Below are 12,706 nucleotides of genomic sequence, written 5' to 3'. Positions count from 1 at the left end.
AAAAAAAAGGGTAAACATAAGAGAATAGCACGGTAAGAATCAAAAGAAAAGAGAAAGGATAATGAAAGAAGGGCGGATACTGAGAAAAAGAAAAAAAATAATAATAAACCAAAGAAAAGAGAGTATAACAGAGTGAGGAGAAGAAAACAGTCAAGGGAAAGAACACTGGTCGGATTAACCCGACTGCTCTAACCAAGATGTAAACTTTCCCCACACGTCCAAACCCCTCTTCCGATTTTTGCGCCCTTGCCTGGCGTATACTGCATTTTCTAGATGATAAGTGGCCGCTAGTCTGGCCAGCCACTGAGAGAAAGGTGGGGGATCAGCATCCAACCATGCTGAAGCCACACAGATCCTCCAGACTGCCATTTGCAATGAATATTAAACCCCCAGTTTTGATCCTGGTGGTTTCAGACTGAGTCCCCAGCATGATGACAGTGGGGGTTAGCACAATAGTTTGAGAGGTGACTTCCCTTAAAAATTCTTCTATTTTGAGGAGGATTGGGGCGAGTTTAGGACAAATTGCAAAGATATGAATTGAGTCGACCCCAAACTCAGCACACCGGGGACATAATGTCCCTTTGCCAACTCCCCATTTCGCGATTTTGCTAGGGGTAATGTAGAGAAAAAAAACAGTTTTAAAATGTTGTGCCTGTAATTTGGCCGACAGCAGAATATTTTGAGACAGTGCTAAGGAGTTGAAGAATGTACTGTGTGGGGATTCTTGTTTAGTATACCATTTATTGGCAATCTTTGGTAGGTCATCTGGAGTTTGTCTGATTAGTATTTTGTACAAAATACCAATCCGAGGGGCAGTGTTGTCGCGTAGTTTGTTAAGAAGTTCCACTTCCGTGAACCCTGCACTACCCCCAACCTTTCCGGAAAGAAAATTAGATATGGATAGGTACTTAAAAACGTCTTGGTCTTTCAAACTATATTTCAATTGCAGATTTGTGAATGGTTTAACTCCATCGCTAGTAATGAGATCCCCAAGTTTCGTAATACCTGCCCTGTGCCAATCTAAAAAATAAGACCTGCCAAAAATAGCGGGAAGATTGCAATTTGTCATAATGGGAGAGTAAAAGTTAAATCTTCCCAGTCCAAATATTCTGCGGATATTACGGAAAACCATATATGAGTTCATTAACGTTTTGAATCTCACACGTTTGTAGTATCCAAACGAAGTCTCTCAGAGGAGACAGCCCCAGTGTTCTTCCCCCAGTAGAAGTTGGAAAGGCGAGGATAGGCCAGGTGTTAATAATAGGGGGGGTTCCCTCACCAGCTCAGATCTGTATTGCATGACTGCGGCCCAATAATAAAGCATAATATTGGGGAAGGCCCACCCACCCCGCTCTCTGGGAAGAGATAGTTGCCTTAAAGCCCTCCTTGGTTGTGAGTAAGCCCAGATAAACTGCGTGAATATTTGCTGAAATTTTTGTAAATTAGCTTTGCTGAATTCCAGGGGTACAGTACGAAAGAAGTAAAGAAGTTTAGGAAAATATGTCATTTTAATAACATTGCATCTCGCAACAAGTGTCAAATGTAGATTATCAATTTGTTTAAGTGCCTTCTTGGTTTCTACAGCCAGAGGAGCTAAGTTATCAGTTACAATTTTGTCGATATTAGCAGAAATAAGTACCCCAAGGTATTTAGCTTTTGGCACTATCCTAGCATCAGTCCAGGTGATTTCCCTGTTTATGATTATCTGGGTTTTGTTTTTATTCAGAGCATAGCCCGAGATTTTCCCAAATTTTTGTGCCTCTAGCTCTAGTGCAAGTATGGCGTTTTCGGGGTCAGGGGATGTTATAGCCAAGTCGTCCGCATAAGCCATGATTTTGATGTTAATGCCCTGGATGCTAATTGCTAGGATGGCGGGGTTCCTTTCAATTTGTTTGATGAATGGATCTAGGTAAAGAGCAAATAACACAGGGGAGCAAGGACAACCCTGTCTGGTGCCCCGGGAGATGTTGAATTGGTCGGTAAGTCTCCCATTAATGGAGACACAAGCCGTTGGTTTAGAATATAGCGCCTGTACCGACTGCGTAAGTCTAGGCCCAAAGCCCATCCTACCCATGACAGCCCACAAGAACCGCCAGGAGACCCGGTCAAAAGCTTTTTCAGCATCTAATAAGGTTAGTGACATCGGGTCTCCTGCTACCTGCGCTGCGTCAAACAGGGTAATGGCCCGCCTGACGTGTTCCGTGGTGCCTTTTTTAGGGATGAAGCCATGTTGCCATTCTGAAACTAAGGACTCAACCACAGAGGAAATTCTGGAGGCCAGTATTTTAGAAAAGACTTTGGAATCACAGTTGATGAGTGTGATGGGTCTATAGGAACTCATTTCTAGTGGAGCCTTATCCTTTTTGGGGAATATGGAAATTCTAGCATTGGACCAGGAAGGAGGGGGGGAGGCCCCGTTTAAGATAGATGTTACTACATCGGTGTAAATTGATTTAATTTGAGGGGAGCGAAGATCTTATAAAAGTCTACAGGAATGCCGTCCATTCCTGCAGCTTTCCCATCTGGTAAACTAGCTAGAGCCTCCATAACTTCGTCCCAGGTTGGAGTGAGTTCTAACAGCTCGCTGTTATCAGAGTTAAGCTGTCTAAGATCTATTTCACTTAAGTAGCTAGCTATCTCGCTTTCGAGCGAGCTTGCCACGCTACGGTTCTCCTCAGTGTATAGCTCGGTGTAGAAATCTCGAAATCCCTTCTGAATTGCATCAGGATTATTAGTCACATTCCCTGAGGTTAATTTAATTGCATGTATTTCATTGCTTGTGGACTGTTGCCTGGTTTTGACAGCTAAATGATGCCCAATGCAGTCACTGCATTCGTAATTTTTTTCCCGCAAAGTTGCCCACTTAGCTGCCGTTTTTTCCGCAAATACTGCTCCAACTTTTGCTTTAGCAAGGACTACCTCCCTTTGGGCGTTTTCGGTATCCTGTCCAGACTTAACCACTAGGACCAGATTTGTTTCCGCTATCCTTAGTTTTTCCTGCAGGTCACTAATTAACAGCTTCTCCTTCATGTTTTTCCTTGCTGAGAAGTTCAAGGTTTCACCCCTGATCCCAGCCTTTAATGTGTCCCAGACAGTCATCGTGGAGGCAGTTCTGATATTAATTTCCAGAAATTCCTGAATCCAACCTTGCATATGTGTCCTGTAGTCTGTGTTTTGTAACAGGGCTCTCTCAAAGCTCCATCTGGGTGTCTCCTTCCAATTCCCTAATCCCTTAATGTTTACTATAAGAGGGTTGTGATCTGACAGAAAACGAGGTGCAGTGTCTATGGTACAATTGCACAGCAGTGAAGACGAAACAAAAAAATAATCTAATCTAACAAAAGTTTTATGTGGGGCTGAAAAAAAGGTGTAGCCAGGTTGCATAGGATTTAGGCTGGCCCAGATATCACTCAACCCATGGATCTGAGCTAAGTTAACTAGTGCTTGAAATACTCGGGGCTTTCTGCCTTTGTATCTCCATTTACTGTCAGTTTTCCAATCAGAGGGCAAATGTATGTTAAGGTCGCCGCATAGGATGATGGGAGTGGGCCAGTGGGCAAGTTCCCCTGAGACCATATTAATAATCCCTGGGTCATCTACATTACTACCATACAATGAGCAGAGGGTAAATGGAAAGTTGGAGGAGAGGTGGCACTCAGCTATTACCCATCGGCCCAATGGATCTGATTTAACCCGAGGATTGCTAAGAGAGAGTCTTCTGTCCGCCAAGATTCCGACCCCTTTTGTCTTGGTACCCTGTGTGGTAGCCCCTACGACTTTGAACCCTAGCGTGTCTAATAGGTGTTTCTGTGAACCCTCTATGTGGGTCTCCTGGAGGCAGATGATGTTGCCCCCTAGAGAGCGCAACCCCTGAGCAACATTTTGCCTTTTAGAGATATCATTCAGTCCACAAATATTAACAGAGACAAACCTGAGTGAGTCTATCTTAGCCATCTAAAATATTGAAAGAATAAAAGAAGAGTTTTACCTTGTTCAATGTCTTAACAAGTAAATACAAAGATATGTGCATGCCTAGGAATACCTTTAATTCTTTTGTGCCATTTCTAGTGCCCGTCCCGACCCCCCCACCCGACCCCCCCACCCAGCCCTCCCCCCCCATCTTCAGAGCAATCAGGAATGACCTGAGTGATGATAGTCAGTCAAGAGCCCCAGCCGTCTACCACGCCTAAAAAAGAACTAAGTAAAGCTTTCGATCGGCTAATTGCCCCCTTATTTAGAGAAAAGACGGAAAAGACAATCGAGAAAAACAAAGGGTTGTCTACTATATCCGTTTTAAAGTTCAAAAAAGCCATAATCCGACCATTATCATGTCATGGCCCTTAGAGGTTTGCAGGTTGAAAAAGACTATAGGGCGTGAATAAGAACAGAGAGACGATTATTGAGGCAGAGAAAGAGAAAAGAAAGAGTGGACTTTTCAACCAAGGTTCTTTCTGGATTTCAGCTCATTTAAGTGTTCGCCAGCCTTTATTTCGGATAGGAAGACCTTAACGCCTCCGTTAAAGATTACTTTGAGTCTAGCAGGGTTCATTAAGTAAGCTTCGGCACCCAGCTGCTGGAACGGAGAGATAAGTTGTCTCAAACGCCATCTCCGCTCTACTGTCTGATGGCAAAAGTCAGGTTTGGCAAAGAATGTTATTCCATTGGCCCCTTTCTTAGAGTTAGGGCGAGCCTGATCATAGATCAGCTGTCTCAGAAGAAAGTTGCCAAAGTATACCAGGAATGCCCTTGGCTGTCCTCCGGTGGTATTGCCCCGATCATGTTGTCGTCTCTGGTTGAAGGGGAAGCGGTGCGCCCTCTGCACCTCGTGATCCCAATCCCAGCCCTGTTGGTCAGAGAAAGAGTCCTGCAGGAGTTTCACGATGAAGCGTCTGGGATCGTCTCCTTCCTTCCTCTCAAGCGAAGATTGTTCCTGCTTTGGCGATTTTCCTGGTCCTCCATCTTAGACATTAGGTCTACCAGACAGGCAGTGTTGGATTCGCTCTGTTGCTTGGCTGCCACGGATTCGGTTTCTAAGTGCTCGGTACGGGCTTCTATCATGGAGACGCGGTCGCTAATGTCGCTGCAGGTTTTATTCAGTTTTCTTAAGCCTCCTTGAAGTTTCTTGGCGGCGCTTTTGGCTGCACGATTGTCGGCCCGAACCTCCTCCTGAAACTCTTTTATGGAAGCTAGGATAGAAGTGAGGGATGGCTCAGCCAGGTCAGAAGGCAGATTTTTTGTGGACCCCCGCTGCGTTGTATTGGGATCGTCTTCCTCCAGAAGATAAGACATATGAGAGTCTGAGTAGTCCCATTTCAACTGGCTGCGCCGCTTGTTCTTGCTTCTTGGTTTCTTTGGTCGCTGAACTGTGCCAGTGTCCTGATTTGAGGCCTCACTGTCTCTTTCGCTTGTATTGGACCCACCCTCGCCCGAGGAGCTGGGTGTGCTATCTGAGACAGAATAGAAATGCTCAGGCCCTGCTTCAGGGGTCCAGGGAGCTTGTGCGCCAAGGGGAACCTCTAGGCGTTGAATACAGTTAGCAGTACCAAGTGACTGCGTTTCTGGCACGGTGAAAGGAGAGCCAGGGATCGCAACATTGGAGCCATTGGAACCATTGCCGAGTTCTTGCGCTGAGAAGGGCAAAATTAGTAAAGTTTGTTCCATAGGTTGATGCGTAGTTGCCCCTTTAATATGAGGCGCACAGGGAAAAGTGTCTGAGGTCATAGCAGAATCTAGACACCTCAGCGATGTGCCGTTGGAGCGAAGGCCAGCGTCGATGCTAAGTTTTTCCCTGGATCCGATTTCTATAGGTACAGTCTCCTGGTTGATCCCAAAGCAGTCCTCTTGCGGCGGACCGGGTACAAAAGCTGACGCGACCAGCGTGGTTAGTGGGGCCGTGGGAGCACTCTCAGTTGGGGGCGCGAGAGCTTTGGGAAAAACGCCTGATGATTGAGCTCTGGCTCCCTTAAAGATTTTTGCTAGGGGGGGGTGCATGGGTGTTGAATCTTTTATATCTTTTGAATCTTTTAAATCTTTAAGCGGCCCATCCCCCCCTGCCTTATCCAGCAGTTTTTTGTTCCCACTAACCTCTTGCCGGGGTTTGACGGTCCGATCAGCTGATGCAGCATCCCTAGGCTCTTTGGGTTCTAGAATGGCAGGTGTCTTGGTTTTGCCCCCTTTCCTGGCCCCCCGCGCGATCATGTCGGGGCTGCAAGTATTGCTGTTCGATGAGGCTGAAGGAGCGGTAAACAACAAAGCCCAGATCAAGGCCGCGGTACAGCACCGACCAGGTGGGGGCGGGGGATCTGTTGGGTGGGTAAAGAGGTGAAAAGTAGCCTTAATTCTCGCCTCGGAGTCGGAGCCACATCCACGTAATGAGAGCCGAAATTCGCGTCTTCCCCGTGGCAGCCTCAGCGTTCTCTGTATCCTCAGCACCGGCATCGGGTTGCAGGGCGCAGGGCAGCTAGTCGATCGCTCCCGCGTCTGGCGTGAGCAGCCGAGCGGCGTGAGCGCTCAAGCCGACTTCATCTTGCTCTAACACCTCCCCAGAGATATGAATTTTTGAAGAATAAACACTTTCTAGTGCTTAAAAGCCCAAAATGCCACTTTAAGACATCTGGCCACGCTTGACAGGACAAAGTCGAGGTTTGAGACCAACCGTGATGAAGCCCTGGTCAGATACACTAAGCTGGAGGCCTCAGCCAAAAGGTTACCTTCACACTTTCATGGTTGAGCAAGGCACTTCATCTGGCTGGCCCGGTCAACTCCTGGAAGTCTCATCAATGGCTGGAGCTCCTGAGTTTTCAGCGGGATGAATCTGAAATATAGGCTGGGTCGCAGTTCAACGTTGGCAGCTTGACTTGGCTGGTCCACTTATGTAGCTTTTACCAAAGTGGCTCCAAGTGTCTCCAAACATTTGGATCTTTCTCCAGAAGGTATTCTTTATGGTTCAAAGTGTCCACAACACAAATTTGTCGGTCTAGAATCTCTCAGAGACTGTGCTTGGGAAGTTGGGGCTACAATTCCTAAAATGCACCTGCCACCTCCTTAAAAGTCCACTGGACGCACTCCAGGCTGGGGACTTCTTGGTAGAGATGGTGCAGGTGAGCTCTTTTGTTTCAACATAATGCTTTCAAGGAGTCCACTCCTTCTACTTTCTGAAGCAAGGTAAAGTTCTTAGGGCTGTAGTTCCCTGTGTGCAACAGGTGCAGTCCTTATGAGTGTAATCCTTTAGGTGTAGGCCAGGGTGCTAGCAGGGTAGTCCTTCTTCTCCTTGTAGTTTCAAACGGAGATCTGAGTTGCTGACTAACTCTCTCATATTTATTTGAGTTTCTAGGCATCAAGCAGGGGGAACCCCTGACCAATAGAATGCAATGAACACTTCCTCCAAAGTGTTGCATAATCTTGACCCAGAAAGTACTATTCTTCCAAAATCCAAAATGGAGAATCTCTCATGCAGAGTTAAATCTAGCTAAGCCAACCCACTGTTGTGGCTAAGTTTCCCTAACACTCCCTTTCCAGTCCCTTCACTAACCTAATTACTGGGGCTCCGGTCTGGCTGATGGTGCAGGATGTGGGGTGAGCCTGTGCTTCCCTAAACTGTCATTCACTCTTTGAAGTATATTTTTAGCTCCTATCTTTCAATAGTTCTACTTTAATAAAGTATTCCAATGATAGCCTATCGAGCCATTGTGCTACCTTGGGGAAAAACGAAATTGCCAGTTTTCTCCTCACTAGGGCATATACAAAATGTTTTAGCATGTTCCTGGTTATAGTTACAAGGTGCACTACCCCTGGGGCACGTAGAGGAGACCTTAGAGGTGACATATATGTCACAAAGCTAGATACCACATGTAGAAAGGCACACTCAACTATTCAGGACACAACAGGCCACACCAGACATAGTGATCACATGCTCCTCATGCCGGACATCTGGACATATACACACTGGCCCACACTAGCTCTACCTGAGGTTGAGAGCTATCAGATACCGTTTGTTGATTTAGAACTGAGATGCTTTTAGGAATGTAAAAAAGTGTTTTATTGTACCTTGTGTACACTACAAATAGATGACTAAAACTTTGTACATTGAGAGATTTTGTGCAGACGCATTCTGTCTAGGCTCTCCCGGGCACATCCTTTAATTAAACCAACTTGCTCTTGGTTTGCCAAATGCCTCTTGTATTTTCTTTTTTTTTTTTTAAATAAATTCATATCCAAGCAACAATGCTCATAGTCTCAAGAGGGCAAATAAGGGTCAACTTTTTTTATCAAATGATCAAGATTATTAGCAACCCTTCTTTTTTATTTTACCATGTATATTAATTACTTAAACATGAGACTGTGTATGGTAGGGTTTTTCACTCAGTATACTAAACAGTTGGACACTGAACTGCAGGGGGTAAGGGCTGAGCCACCCAAAACCTGGTTTGGCAGTTACCTCTGCTTATGTACACAGATGACACTGTGGTTCTATTTTTGGCAATAAGCGGTCTGAAGCACCTTAGTGCTTACAACATTCAATTTCTGAATTCATTTGACCCAACACAATGAAAAAATATCCACGATGATAGCCACTATCACTTCTTCCTGTAAGTTAAGTGCCATCCTAATTACCCATCCTAATTGACAGCATTTGTGTTGAAAGCATAGAATCTATTCCTTATTTGGCTGTTATCTCTGCTTGCAAGCTAGAGTGGACACAATTGTTTTAGACCCTCCGCACCAAATCCCTGACAGTGAATAGTAGGAATATTAGTTAAGCCCATATGTGTTCCATTATTGTTTAAGCGATACGAGACCAATGTTTTTGCTACTGCTCTAAATGGTGCAGTAACATTGGGGTATTTTAAAAATACTAAAAATGAAACAGTTCTTTTATCTCTGATTTCTTCAAAAGTTTAGGTTGGGACACATAGCAGGCAACATTTTGTGGACCCCTTTAGCATTTTGAGTTCTGCTGTAGGCCACATTGACCAGGACCATATTAAGGGATGTTGTGGGGTTTTCCATAAATGTATTGATTAATCCAATTGTATAACTATCTTTTTAGGGCTGCCTATCATTTGGGCACAAATTATGAATAATCCTTTTGAAATTCCTCTATCTGCTAAGCAACTAATTGCCAGCTTGTATTGGGACTGTGTCCTGGACAAAGACATCCCGGAATTCTGGAAGCCAATCATTATAATATATATTTAACAAAGGTCCTGCTTTGGCCAGTAACCATATCAAGTATTTTAGGTACATGCAAGCAGAAGTTGTTCACTTACCTATTCCTAAAAGCAGTAATATTCAGCTTCTGTAAAATGAGATCACCTGAGTCTATCATCTGTGGTGTATGAGAAATTCAATTTCCATTCAATCATAGATTCACTTCTTTTTCTGTCAATTTCATGGCTTAGACATGAGTACATTCCAGTGGCCTATCTTGAGATATTTTGGCATTATTTGCAGGGCTGGGATTGCAAATCTGCTAACACCTCCCTCTCTGCTAATATGATTTGAGGTATTCAGCATTTGAAGGACAGCCACTAAGATTTGAAACAGTTTCGAGTAAATTTTAAGAGAAGACGGGCTAAGAATTGACTTTTTGCCTGTAAATGTGTGCTCTGATTATAGTTTATCTGGCTCAAATCTAAATGAAAAATTGCCTTTAATCATGTTGATACATGCTGATAGTTTTTTTTAATAATTTTATTTTGTTCATGAATTATGTATATTGTTTTTAAAATGTGGTTTGCTGACCTACTGTGGAAATAAAAAATATTTTGCTGATGATTATCAAGTTCAAGTGAGGTTGAAAGGAATTTCATTTTTGGGGTTAAAATGTGCAGAGAAAAAAAAAATCTGTGTTATATTTCAATCCGCTGAAATGGGGAAAGGAGTTTGACGTCCAATATTTAATTATTTCACTTATAAAGCGCACTATCACCTAGCAGGCATCCTGGCGCTGACAAACACGAGTACGCAGATTGTGGGAGATCCCCGGGGAGCAGGCAACAGCTAGATAATGGGGAAAAGCCAGGTTTTTAGTCTTTTCCTAAAGGGGAGGAGGTCCCTGACTTGTCCCAGTTCCAGCGGAAGCTCATTCCAAAATCTGGCAGCTGATACACCAAAGGCTCTGCTGCCCGATTTGACTTTCTTGACTATAGGTATTTTCACCAGCCTAGCTGAGGAGGAACGCAAGCATCTCCCCGGAGTGTACCATTCAAACTTTTTTTGCATGGAGACGGGCCCAATCCCATGCAGGGCCTTGAACACCAAGCAGAGAGATTTAAGCTGGATTCTTTGTCTAATTGGGAGCCAGTGCAGCTCCGCCATAGCCAGTGATGAGGAAGAATCTCTGGGCCAGCCTAATGCTAGCTTGGCTGCTATTGACTGAATCCGCTGAAGTCTATCTAAAAGATATTTCGGGGACCCAAGTAGCAGCGCATTACAGTAATCTAATCTGCTTAGTATAGTACTTTGTACTACTAGCGCTCGCGCCTGGGGAGGCATTAAGGGAAAGATCTTTCGCAGACTTCGAATAGTGGCGAAACAGCTTCCCACTGTTTGATTAACCTGGGCCTCCAACATTAGTTTGTTATTAAACATAACGCCCAGGGTCTGAACCTTCTCCACCGGACGTAATACGGAAGGTGAATCTAGAGGCCAAAAGTTTACAGGCAGCACCGAAGGAACCTTCCCAACTGAGTAATAAAGGACCTCGGTCTTTCCAGCATTAAATTGCAAAGAGTTTCCCCTCAACCAGTGAGCCATGGCCCGCAAACAAATATGAAACACTTCCAGAGAAGTCAACTGATCTCCCTCTAGATTCCTTAGATTGCTTAACAAGAAAATATGTAGTTTTCTTGAGTTCTCACATGAGAATTTGTGCTAAAGAGGTGAATATCACTCACCAAATGAGGTTGACTGTCGGCATGAGTGTATGTCTATTTGTGTATTTGTCATGAGATTCATAAAACAGCATGCATTCTACCAATGGCAGGTTCTTATGCAAGGGATTCTGAAGAACATCATCCTTTTCCCCAAAGAAAGCAAATCAGAATATTATCTGAGGTTTTCCTGATAGGTCAGTCAAGGGGGTGGAGATCTACCACTGAACAGAAGAACCTACAGAAGCTGAAAATGTATGGGTTGGTATTTTTCCCTACCTCTGATAATGGATACTATTCCCCAAAGTAGACCAAACCTTACAGCATTTTTATAAGTGTTGATACTGAAATTATTCAGCAATCCTGCTTCACATTATATGTTGGGGTCCTGGACCCAAGCACAATCCACACACATTTGGTCGTTCCTCACTGAGGAAAATATAAAATGAATGACTCTTTGTTAAAAGAGACTCACTGTTAGTGGCTGAAAGGGGCAGGACTTCAAGCTCCAGGGTTCACCCTGTTTTGTTGGTGGAGCCATGATCTGCACAGCACCAGGCTGGTGCATAAATTCACCTTTCTTTCACCGCGGCATGGAGCACACTGTTAGTAGCTGATGGGGGCAGGACTTCAAGTGCCAGGGTTCACCCTGTTTTGGATGCAGAATTAGGTTCTGCAAAGTGCCAGGTGGGAGCATAAATGTACCTATCTTCACCGTGGTGTGGGATGAGCGTTGGATGAACTCGGGTGCGTGTCATGGTAAATACCAGGACATTACAGACCCATCCACGCCAATTCGCACCCTGAAGAGGCTGATCTGGGCCAACCCTTTTGGTCTTTGGATCCCATTTGTGAGAAATTGGCCTGGTATATGATGTCCACTAGTGTAAGTGGGCACCTTGCATGAATCCAGACAACCCTTATGGAGATTAAAGAGGTCTCAGACAACCTTAGAAAGCTAAGTGGTAGCTGTGGAGAGCAGCCTTCTCGCTTAGTCTTGAAGGAGTGTAAAGCAGCTTGTTTTACCAGAATGCAAGTTTATAGTATAGATTAAATGAAAAGAGAACCACACATAGTATTTATAAAAATATGTATTTATTATATAACACTATCTAGTACATTACAGTATCCCCCACACGGAGATAGACACAAAGCACACAATACCTTAGCAAAGAAATTACAGTAAATAGCACTAGTACACAGTGGGCCCCAGGGGCGGACCAAACCCTATACTAATAAAGTGGTATAAGACCCACAATTGAACTCAAGACGATGTCGAAACACAAGGCTGCACTAGAGTCTTGTAAATATGCTGCAGCCCTGCATTTCCAAAGTGGCAGAGTGTGTCGTTAAGCCCTGAAGGCTAACGACACGCCCCACAACTTCATTGTACATACCCCCCAGTAGTATTCTTTAAGCTATTTTGCACTATCTATGAACCTCAATGTTTAAGGTTTTTACTCCCGATTTTGGCTGCAAGTATTAGTCATTACACATTGGTCTTTGTTTATTTACAACAGCTTGGTTCACCTGCAACCGTTTATTGAGTGTTGAATTACATCAGGAGAGCTCTGGCTGTTAGACGCAGGTATGAAAGAGTAACTCTTCTCTAGTTTTTGATATATTTGTAATACTTTTGAATTTTTAGGACTGCAATAACTAGAGAAAGCTTTTGTGTGGTTTTATTGTTTTGATTCATATTATTATGGATTGCTTTTATGTGCTAACGTGATAGGCACATGTGGCGCAAACTCACTTGATTGTAAACTCTTTGCTCCTACTTATGTACATTGTTTTTTGAAAATTATTTTAAACGTGATGTGAATTTCTGT

Source organism: Triturus cristatus, chromosome 9 (assembly GCF_964204655.1).
Source record: "Triturus cristatus chromosome 9, aTriCri1.1, whole genome shotgun sequence".
NCBI lineage: Eukaryota > Metazoa > Chordata > Amphibia > Caudata > Salamandridae > Triturus > Triturus cristatus.
Note: the sequence above shows the minus strand (reverse complement) of the source record.